The sequence below is a fragment of the Girardinichthys multiradiatus genome, chromosome 22 (genome assembly GCF_021462225.1).
Source record: "Girardinichthys multiradiatus isolate DD_20200921_A chromosome 22, DD_fGirMul_XY1, whole genome shotgun sequence".
Classification (NCBI taxonomy): domain Eukaryota; kingdom Metazoa; phylum Chordata; class Actinopteri; order Cyprinodontiformes; family Goodeidae; genus Girardinichthys; species Girardinichthys multiradiatus.
The window spans coordinates 10,937,963-10,949,602 of NC_061814.1; the positions used below are offsets into that span (position 1 = coordinate 10,937,963).

The 11,640-nt window shown below is 39.3% G+C and overlaps 1 long non-coding RNA gene across 2 annotated transcripts; it reads right to left on the reverse strand.

Annotated features, from left to right (window-relative positions):
- Positions 1-6,614: 6,614 nt before the first annotated feature.
- On the reverse strand, positions 6,615-11,127 carry LOC124858830. 2 transcript variants are annotated; one of them, XR_007035947.1, is made up of 3 exons: positions 10,723-11,127; positions 10,467-10,552; positions 6,615-8,895 (listed from the first exon to the last, which is right to left on the reverse strand). It is a non-coding gene; the product is annotated as an uncharacterized LOC124858830 (long non-coding RNA). The 2 variants fall into 2 exon arrangements; XR_007035946.1 differs by having other exon boundaries at positions 10,467-10,555.
- Positions 11,128-11,640: the final 513 nt, after the last annotated feature.

The following is an 11,640-nucleotide window of genomic DNA, read 5'->3' on the forward strand; positions in this document are numbered from 1 at the left end:
CGCAGGCCCAGTCCCTGGTTGACTTTTTAGAATTTAACCTTTAAAACCAATAAAACAAACTATAATAACATTTTCTTTTTTATACAGAGATTAAATAACACATGAATTACGCCATTTACCAATTAGGTGACCTCTAAAGGCAACTAGTAGAACCTTGTTTTTTTTAGGAGTATCTACAGGGGGCATAATATAAACATACACCACACCATAGAGACTTTTATTTTTAAAATCCCAATAAGATAATTGAACTTGCGGTGGTAACAAGGAAAAATGTAAAAAGAGTTCACTAGGTGTGAAAGCTTTTGCACGGTACTGCAATATAATGGATAACATACTGCACAATGCCTACCGAAGACAATGATGTGTATAAGCTGTTGCTTCCTATATGACATCAGAATGAGCCAACATTCATTGTTCCTGGTATAGGCAATTGGCTGAAATATTCAGGAGATGCATGACTGCAAGGCACGCTCACACTGTGGTACTAGTGTATGTGCTCCCTGTGTTAAACATGGGAGCCCGATTCAAAATTATACCACACATGCTACAAACACACTATCCTCCTGGGCGTTGGGGGGTGGGGGGGTGGTAGTCATTCTGATTTTTGTCAAGGCCAAAATCAATATGCCCGAACTGCATTAAGGAACGTCATTTCAACAAATGAGTGTTTTGGATGAAATGACGCTAACAGCATCAGTAACAGGTTGTGTTATTGGAGTTTTTATGCGTATGAAATTAAATAGATTGGAATTCTAAAACGCTACACTCAAATCCCAACGACCACCCAGGAGCAGAGATTCTTCCTGCATATTAATTTGACTGTGTTGTGATTGTTTGTGCAGATCGTGCTTAGGCGAAGCCACAAGGAGATCACTGAGCTCCAAACACGTTGTCTGCTTATTTGCATGTAACGTCCCTGTGTTTCTTTTCTATCTTCCTATCCTGCTTTGTATGCTTCTGCTGATGTGTGTGGATTGAATACATCAAATATATTTAAATGTTTAAATTTTTTTTTGCAAGTAAAAGATCTATTGTTTTTTCTCGTATTATTTTGACATGGATTCGGTCCTGGTGGCATCTTAGCATGAACTCGTGTGTGTGCACTTGCATATCTTTGTGTATTTGACAGGAGGCAACAAGGGCAGGGAGAGCAGAGTGGGGTTTTATGATGAAATTCAGTGGCAATTTGAAGTCTCCAATCACTGAACCGTGTGAGAAACAGAGGCAAAAAGTGGAAAGGAAGAAAGGTGAAAAGACAGAAATAGGAGTTGAACAGAGCGGGAGATGGAAGGCGGCTCGAAAGAGAGCAGAAAGATGTAAATAAAAGAGAAAGATTGTTAATTGCTTCATCGCACAGTTAAACTAGAGACATGAAAGCATAGCCTCAGTCTGTTTATTATGTGAAAAAACCCAATTTCTGTGTCTGTTTGCGTCTCTGATTGTGCCGTTGCATCTCCTGCGAGCTTTTTTTTTTCTCTTTTTCGGTGTCTGTGTAATTAGTCTCCTTCCTTTCCACACAACAGCCATAGCTGTAGGTTTCACCAAGTTGACATTCAAATATCAGTGATAAACAACTCAGTCAGATTTGTTGGACTCCGTGTGCTTCTAGGGAGGACATTTGAATCACATACAGAGAATGGGAGAAAAAAACAACAGGAATGGAGGGGGAAAAGAAAGAAGATAGAAAGGGATGAGGAAGGCAGGCCAAACCCTGGTGCTTGTTAGCACCGTTTGGCAAGGAGTGATGAGAGGTTGCATCATCAGAGAGAAGGAGAGGGGAGATCACCTACTGGAAACATCAAAACATTTTAACCTTGATGCTCTTCGTATCACAGCTGGACGACCATGCGTCAAAGAAAATAACATAGCCTGGTGACCTTGGAAACAAAATCCCATTATATTTATGTTACATATTTTATCTTTGAACAGCAGGGTCGTGCATCTTTTTCATGTTAAAAAATCCATACTTTTAAAGTGTCAGATTTCCAGAGTTCTCAGTCCTTGTTAAGCCATTTTAAAGTCTAAATACAAAAGTTCACTATGACTTTATGGCAAATATTTCTACAGGAAATCAAACTTATATGGAATCTGGAAAAGGAAGGAAGGAAGGAAGGAAGGAAGATGGATGAATAAAGGGGCAAGGTATAATAATATCTGGGAACATAAAATTGTTTCCATAGTGTATTTTCATTTTCCATACTGTGAAAGCCATGAAAAATACTTCAATGTATGCCTAAACGTCCGCAGGCCGTGCAGGAAGACATCTGGAGGGTTGCAGTGATCAGCAGAACATGGCTCCCAGACACTTGGGATCATAAGACACCCATGTTTAAAACTTAATGATTTAAAAGAATAAATAAGAACCATGTACATACAGAGAATGAGAAGAGCAGAATGAATAGAAAGACAAGGCATTTCTTATACGTCAAATGTTTGGTGGATATACAAGCAACAAAGACTTGCTACACATATGAAATGGCATGCACATGTAGAGAACTCTCCATTTCCCAACCAAAATGGAAGAGGAATAACAAAATGAGGCTTACAGAGCATGTTTATTTCTCCCTTTTTGCCTCAGGCAGTTTAAACTGAACACATTTTCTTTAGCACTGCGAGTTCATTTGAATTCAGTCATTTGAAAAGATAAAGTCTTTCTCTGGCAATCCCCCCCACTTCTTTATAAATGGGAACTCATTCATTTCACCTTGTTTGCAGAGCGCTACCAAAAATTCAAACAAGGGAGAACAAAATGCCTGCCAGTTTTCCTGTTCTGCATTTTAATGCTCTCTGCAGCAGGGAGATTTGGTTTTCTGCTGTCTTCTTTTAGACTGCCGAGCATCACTCCCTTTGCCTATAAATAGTATCTGGCTATGCTTTAACAACTTGGACAAAAAAAAAAAAGATAAATAACAGAAATATATCACCTGTAGTGGTAGAGATTAATGTTTATTTAGATTTCAACAGCAATGACTACATTTGAACATATTCAGGGCTTACGTGGTGTGGGTTCTTTCTGGCTACCCTTGTTTCCTCCCAAAGACAAAAAACATAAATGTCGATGATTGTAAATTAACCTTCAATGGGTGTGTGCATGTATTGCAGTTTCTCTTGTATATGTGTGATGGACTGGACATTTGTCCAGAGCTGGGGTGGGTACACATAAGGAATGTCTGACTGTGTTTTTGTTTGTAAAAAAAAAACAAAAATATGAATGAAAATATTTTTCATCTTTATATTTTTTACTATGGGACAACAACACAGGGAAACATACAAGCATCTATTTTCTGCTCCATCCTGCTCCTGGTAAAGGGGAGGATGAAGCCTGTCCCAACAATGATTGGGTGAGAGGCGGGTTATATAAAAGATAAACATATCCACACCCTACTCTCTCCTAAAGGCAATTTGGAGTTCCCAATTAACCTACTATCCATATTTTTACAGTGTGTGAAGAAGCTGGAACACTCAGAGAAAACCCAGCCTTTTTGCTTGAGAGAGACCGTGCTAGTCACTGGAGCCACAGTGCAGCCCTCTTAAAACAGAGAAAATAACCAAACAAAAAGACAAATGTTCAACATTTATCACTAATTTCAGACTTCATTTTGGACCACATCTTGATGACACAATGAAAAAGTCATCAGAGCCATTTCCAGATATGCTGCCAGAAATTCTTGGATTTGCTATGGTGTTCTATGTTCCCCCAGTAAATTTATTTTCTTTCAATATGTAATCAAATTCTAATAAAAGAGATAGAAAAAAAACATTCCTTGAAGACATCAAGTGATCCTCTGTTATATTGTTTTACAAACATTCTATATATTGTCCTTTTTATTACTAAAACAGGACACCTTCTATTTAATTTGTTTTCACAAAATGGCTTAAAGTTTCAGAAATCCCAGACTGTGTTCAGTGTAGAATTATCCGGTTAGATTTAATCAGTCTGAATATTCTAGAGTTTTAGCCAGAGAAGCTCAAATGGAATCCAGGTTGATTAAAAACTGTGAAATAGTCCTTTAGTTTAGCAGCGATACAAAGCTCTGAAGCAACTGAGTGTTGTTAGTGGCCTAGCCAGTCTCAGTATTCTTAAAGAACTCACAAATCTCTCGGATGACACACTTTGCCCCACTTAAGAGGCTACTGCCACCACCTACCAGACTTTATGCACTCTCTTTATCATTCTGTAGATTGTAGTAATGGCTATCTGTTTAGCTGTGTTTCTCTTCAAGTCAAAGCCACTGTCTCAACACCCAGATGGTTGCTGCGTACGGCCACTTACTGTTAAATGGAATTAATTCCTTTCCACTGTTGCCACGTGCTTGCAGAGGAGGAGGGGTTGCTGCAAAGTCCGTGAATGCAATCAGCTGGGCTTCCTTAGATAGTAAAGGTCACACCAGTTGGCATTGTAAACTGAAACTTGATGCCATGTTTTCTTTTTAGGATCAAATTGTAATGTAACTGAATTTAAACGTGTGTATTTGATTGGGTTGATTATATATTCTGTAAATGAATTGAATTTGTCCTGTAAAGTACCTTGTAAAGATTCTGTGAATTGGAGCTACATCAATTTGAATTTAATGAGCTCCTCTGTTGGCCTGTCATCTTCTACAGAGGGGCCAAATTGCTTGGGTGGAGGCAACTTTAATGCTTTTGTGTCCAAATTTTATTGACCATCCCAGTGAGCAAATGGGAACTAGTGTTGGTCTTGCCTACAGTTTTGCTTGGTCTTGTGAGAGGATTTTTTTCTCCAGATGAGTCAAGGCCAAACCTGCAACATGTTTTATCAACTGTAGGTTATTGTGAAATGTCATAGAAATTCAACCAAATTTAACATCAAACAATTTGAAAACTCTGATTTTCTTTAACCACTTGCACCTACAACAAATAATTATAATAATTCATTGAGTTTGTACTGCATTTACCTTTCTCAGTCTCAAAGTGCTACAATATGAAAAGTAACTAGAAAGAAGAACAGGTACTAAAAGTAGTAAAATTTAAGATACATTTCAAACACTCCAAACTACATCATTATGATTACTGCAACGGTCTTAAAAATTTTCTCAAATAGGTTTGGTTTGGTGTTGCACTCAAATTCTTTGTTTAGACTTGATCTTGGGTTATTCAGTTCTGACTAAAATCGTGTTTGGAACCACAGAACCATACTCACACACCTCTTTAAATATAATGTATATAAACATATCTATTTTTTTGCATTCCAACTGTAGATTTAGTCCTAAAAATGAAGGGTATATGCCCCTTTACACCAAAATTACATTATTTGCTTCTGTTTTTCCACTGCAGACATCAATGAATAAAGCAGTTTATTCTCTGTGTTTGCTGTGTTTTTCACCTTAACAGCAAACCCTTCCATTTGTTACTATTCTTAAGCAATACTCAAGTTGCGTCAGCGCTAATTCAGTTGTTTTATCAACTAAAATTACGACAGTTTCACATTAGATTGTTAATGTAGACACTTTCTTCTTTATGCAATTTACTGTGTTGTTGAATATGTCTGACTGAATTGAAAACAATGTAGTGTTTGTGGCAGTGGAAACACCAATAATACATTTGGAAATTACAGTTCTATGGTCTATATGTTTTTTTAATATTATATGTGTGGGTATTGCTGTTTTTCTGAAGCCTTTCTCTGATTCTGAGTTTGACTTCTTTATTATGGTTGTCAGCTTCTGTGATTTTGCCTGATTGCCATCTCTTTTCTTGTTCTTTGCTTGATTACCCTACCTGCACCCCCTGTAGTAATCCCAGTCTCTGGCACATATAGACTCCAATCTGACTGAAACAGCTGGCTTTTGTCAGGTCTCTATTGTTGTTTCCTTCATGTGCGCCCGGCCTTGTTTTTACATTTCAGTTTGGCTTAGCCCTTGTTTGGATTCTTACAGAATTTCCTGCCTTGGCAGCAGCAGTGTTTTGCGTTTCATCAATGAAGTCATTAGGTCCTCTACACTGACCTCCTGCCTTGTTGAGTTGTGCATTCAGATCTTTGTCTTGCAATGACCAGTGTTACAGTTTTATCTTGTAATGGAGGTCTAAGGGAGATTTTACTTTTTATTATACTTTTTCCGGGCACCTACTGTATTAAACCCATCTCAAAAAACAGTTCCTTTGTTTGCCGATAGTCGACATTTTAGACAACCGCTTATAAGATAGTTTTAAGGAAACATTCCAAACAAATTTAACAACAAATTTAACAACTTGATAAATATCCACTGTCTGCTGATCAATTTTTGCATTTTTATTCTTGTTCATTAATTTACCCTTTTAGTAGAGTAGTGAATGTCTAGTTAGTTGAAGAGTTTGTTGGACATGAATAGTAGATTGTAAGAGGGAACTATTTATTTAATACATTTTCTCACAGATAAAGTGTTTGTGCTTATTTTGTGTAAAGATGATTTTCTGTCGACTAAGGTTGGTGCTTTTTTCACCACGTTTGGTAAAACGGTTGATAACACAGTTACATTTAGCATGGTTTGGTTAATAATGATTAATGACAATTAAATATTTAATTGTAATTATTAGATGCTGTTAGCCTAATGATCACAAACCCATTGTATATCTCTAATATCTATTCGTAAGGAAGGATTTTGGTTAAAACTAAATAATTATGATTTTTATTTCTAATTTTTAATGAATGTTATACAATCAAATGATCATACATTCCTTACAAGCAGCCTTGTCAGTTTTCTGCAGTGAGACATCTGGATTTGAAAGTGTCCGAGGCAGTGGAGCAGGAGAACAGGCCAGGGCATCCTTAATATGAAGATCTATACTTTGTGAAACAATTATCATACCCCCAAAATCTCAACCATGCCCATGGAAGACATCCAGAAAGCTGAGAGGGGACCATTGTCTCCTCTGAGATAGTTGAGGAGTTCATTGAAATGTATAAAAGTGAGCTGGAATGACTCTTACCCAAGGGTTTCCTCAAATCTTGACTGTGATACTTGATTACACAGGTTGCCGATTTCTTACAGAGTTTCTTCAAAGTAAATGAGCTCTTCAGTTTTATTCTCTTCTAACCAGAGATAAAACTATTTTCAGGCTAGTTTCACAAAAGCCTCATGAAGCTGTTTGTGGAGTCTTATTGCTTGGTTATACCTGTGACCATTAATAACCCCCATGATTGAGCCATCAGCTATCACTCCTGCTTCTTTGCCATGGTCACTTAGACTACATCTGCAAAACATTTTCTAATTGTTGCCATGGAAAGGCAGGTGGTATTCAAAAAATGATGTCCTTGAATTCCTCACCTGGTGTTTCAGAGACTTCATGATGCTCATCAACTGGTGAAGAATCTTATTTACTGTTGACAGCTGTGTGGCAGGAGCGTTGATTCTTGGCAAATAGCCGATACTAAGTTCTTGTACACTTGTATTGCTGCGAGTGATGATGTTAAACTCAGTGCAGTTACAGACATCCTTGTTAAATTGACGAGATATCAGCCACATGTTTCTTTGGTCTGAAGCGTCCTGTAGAACAGCCGTGTGATCAGCATGGAATAAGCCAGTTGTACAGACAACCGGAGGACTGGCATGCTCTCCTATATTGTAAATTTGTAGAGCAAAGCCTCTACTGCTCCAGTGCTTCTCTTCTTGGTTTTGGGGATGCAAGGCAAATGATAATCAGCAATAGATTTTCCTTGCACTGCAATTCCATTCACTCTGTGTGTTGTCCCTTTACCACTGAGAGTTTCCACCAGTCTGTCATATTGTACCATGCCAGTGTTGTGAACCGACCAGGCTTGATATTTTGTGGTAGTGAGATGGCATCCCCACTTCCTTCTAAACACACAGGGCTGTGTCAATTTCCTCTTCCTGGGAATATGAAACGCTATGTCCAAGTCCGTTCAGTATGTATATCATTTCCAATGAGTCACTTGACAGCAAAAGGCAAAACAATGTGTTTAGTAGACCTGACTTTGCCACATGTAACAGCATTAACCAGGTCTTGGCAGAATGATGTTGTGAGGCTTTGCACTTCCTTAGATGGCACAGTTCTTTTTCTTAAGATCTGACACATGTGGTGACCATACTTAAGCAATGCTTGATTTGGAAACTCAGTTCATCTTTGAGTTCTTGGTAAACCTTTACAAATTCAGTCATTGTCAAACTGTTAGGGTATATCAAAAGTTGTTTTGGCTCATAAGGCGTGATATGTAAAGATTTCCTGAATTTCGCATCAACTTTGCGTCTTAGGTATCTTTTTGTATTAGGTATCCCGTGTGTCTTCCATAATGAATGTAAAACCGTTTTGGACTCCCATCATTTCACTGATAAGGTGATTCTGCCTCATCCATGTTAGTGTCAACAATTTATTTTTATTTTTTTGGTCCTTTGTGTACAGTCTGTAGCAGGATCGGTGGTAATGACATTCTGCTGCTTATGTTTAACAACTATGGCTGGCATCCTGGTATCACCTTTGCCTTCAGCTGCTTGCTTTAGTGTGTGATCAGCTCCTAACTGCATTTTGTCAGACTCTCCTTTATCTTCTGACCCTTCAAATACTTGCTGCATTGCACACAAATAATACATTTGGCTTCATACACTCTTGATGTGACTGGATCTTGTTGGGTGGATTGGTCTTCTGTGTACGATCTATCTACAGAAATTTTACTTTGGATCTGCATTCTTTTAAGCTCCTTCTTCATAGTAAAGATGCTATAATATTTCATGTGCAGGTAAGTCTTTGGCAAGGACAGGAATGGGTCTATGAACTCTTATTTCAGCTGCTCTCAGTAATGTCTTGCATGAATCTGGATCTTTAGGTGCCATAAGGTTTGAGTCGCCATCTGAACAGTGTATTAACAGTCCATCCTGGGACGCTTGGCTGTGGTCCACTTGTACATTGCTTTGCCATAGTTTTCTATCCTGTGATGTATATCATCTGAAAATAAAATACAAAAATCTAATAAGGTCAATGCTGTGATAAAGTCTGCAACCATAAACCAACTCTAAACTTTGAGAGTTTTGGGTATAGGCTTGGTACAGTAAAAGACTACTAATATCAACTAAAATTAACTTGATAAAAGCAACCAGCTAGCTAGATACTATATTATGCTAGATACTATATTATGCAAGCTACCTAGCATCATTCAGTCTGTCCTGTCTTCATCTATCTCAGTGTGTTTTGGCTCATCCACAAAACAGGACAGGTCCAGACTGCAACGAATAATCAGGTCTGCAGAGAGAATAATCAGGGCTGACCGTCCCTCCATCCAGGACTTATACAGGTCTAGGGTCAGGAAAAGAGCTGCTAAAATCTCTGCAGACCCCACACACCCTGCACATAAACTATTTAGAGTTTTACCTTCAGGCCGCCGCTACAGGGCGCTGTTTACTAAAACCAACCGCCACAGAGACAGTTTCTTCCCCCAGGCTGTTTCTCTGATGAACATTTAATTGAGTACCAAACAACCGCACAATGACGTTGCAAATGCACCTTTGTATATGTGTATATTTGTATATATGTATTTAAGGACATAAAGATATATGCATAAATATATCTTATGACGCATAAAAAAAAAAGGAAAAGAAAAAGAAAAACCAGAGAGCAAAGTGTACCGGACTCAAATTCCTTGTTTGTATGTACGAACTTGGCAATAAAGCTGATTCTAATTCTGATTCTGATAATATAGTATCTAGCTACCTAGTGTTGGAGTTGTTCCCCAGAAACTCCTGCGTGCTCGTTTGTTTTGGTAAAGCTAAATAACACAGAGTCTGCACAGTTTCTTTTGCCAGTGTCCCATCACTAAGTGAGCTGTTTTTTGAATTAATTTTGACAACCCCGCTGCATGTTGTGTGTATTGTGGGTGGCGTTTTTCCATGTTATCCATCATTACTGAAATGTACATCAGCACTCTCCTCTCTCCCCCTTTTCTCTGAAACAAAACTCCATTTACTGCCAGTTTTGTTACAGAAACATCCAAATAAAATGGTGTGGTGTAGTCTGGGAGCCTAAGTTCTGCCGCGTTGGAGAGAAGCTGCTTTAACACAATAAAGGGGTCCTCCGCTTCCTGTGTCCAATTAAGGACATTGTTGAGATTTCGCATGCCCTGTTCTCTGACTAGGTCTCTGAGGGGCTGTGTGAGATCGGTGTTACCTGGGATGTAGTTCCTGCTGTAGCCTGTAAGGCCCAAAAATGACAGCATGTCTTTCAACCTAAGAGGTTTAGGGTGTGTTAAAATACGTTGCTTATGTGAACCTGACATGCTCGTGTTTCCTGCGGTAATAACCCCGCCCAGGAAGGAAACTTGCTTCCTTGCTATTTGTACTTTATTTTTTTACTGATCTTGAATCCATGTTTATGCAGATGTCTCAGCATGAGTTCTGTAGATTGCAAACAGAGCTCCGCTGAGGATGCTGCCAGTAGTACGTCATCCACGTACTGAATTAGAGTCACGTTCTGTGGTAGGGGGCAAGTCTGTAACACATCTTTCAAAACCTGGTTAAATATACCTGGGGAAAGGGCGAACCCTTGTGGCAGACAGGTGAAGCGCAGCTGCTCCCCACAATAGGTGAAGGAAAAATGTCTCTGCACTCTTCTGCTAATGGCAAACAGAAAAAGCATTAGGTAGATCAATGCATGTGTACCACTGATGTGAAGGTTCAAGGTTGGAGAGAACAACATAGGGATTTGGGACAGGAACAGTAGAAGTCACCAGAACTGAATTTATTGCTCTTAAATCATGTGCCATGCGGTATTTTCCAGTACCTTTTTTCTCTACAGGAAGGATGGGTGTGTTCCATGCTGAGGCTGAGGTTTCTAACACACCTGCTGCCTTCAGGCCTTCAATGGTGTCTCTGATGCCTTCCCGAGCTTAGTTTTTGGGCGGATACTGTGGAACCCAAATAAGCGAGGGAGATGCAACCTGAATAGAAACTGGGGCGCAGGGGGTTAATCCTACATCTGTGGGCCCTTCAGCCCATAACTGATAAGATAGGCTCTGCAAAAGAGCTGCAACTTTGGGATGATCTGTTTTTTCCCTTCCAAGATGATGTATGAGCATCTCATGCTACAACAGAACTTCATCAGTAGCTGTACATTTATACAGTATGTGTCTGTGTTCTTAGAATACCTTAAGTTGGTGACTGAGGTGTCCTGCCAGTCCCCAGCTGCCAGAGAGCGCTTTACCACTCATCCCAATTCCTTAGCTTGATGCTCAGGATGCAAAGAAAGAGAAACATGAGGAACAGCTTCATCTGACAGTAAATACCATTCTGCTTGGTCAGGTGTTAAATCAATTGCTGCAGCCACACCCTCCGGAGCCACATAAATATTTTTTGGATGAAATAAACCATGTCCTACCTTCTACTGTTTCATTAAACAAATCCTGGTACCATTCAGTGTGACAACGGTCGTAGAACAGAGTGACATGGGGCGGGTCAGGCGGAGAGGTGTAGGGGCAAAGACTTTGAATCCAGGGTTTCCACAGCTGACACACAGAGAAGATGCTGCTTGGAGAAGAAGGTGCAGTCAGCAGTCCCCAGTAGATGTCAGCATATGCCTCTGCAACTGGCTGTAAAAAATATTGTCCATGCTGAAGCATTTGTCCACATGCCAAAGAGGAACCATCTGGTAAAGTTACCGTTAACCCATCAGTACCACACAACACTCATGCTCCCAGCTTCA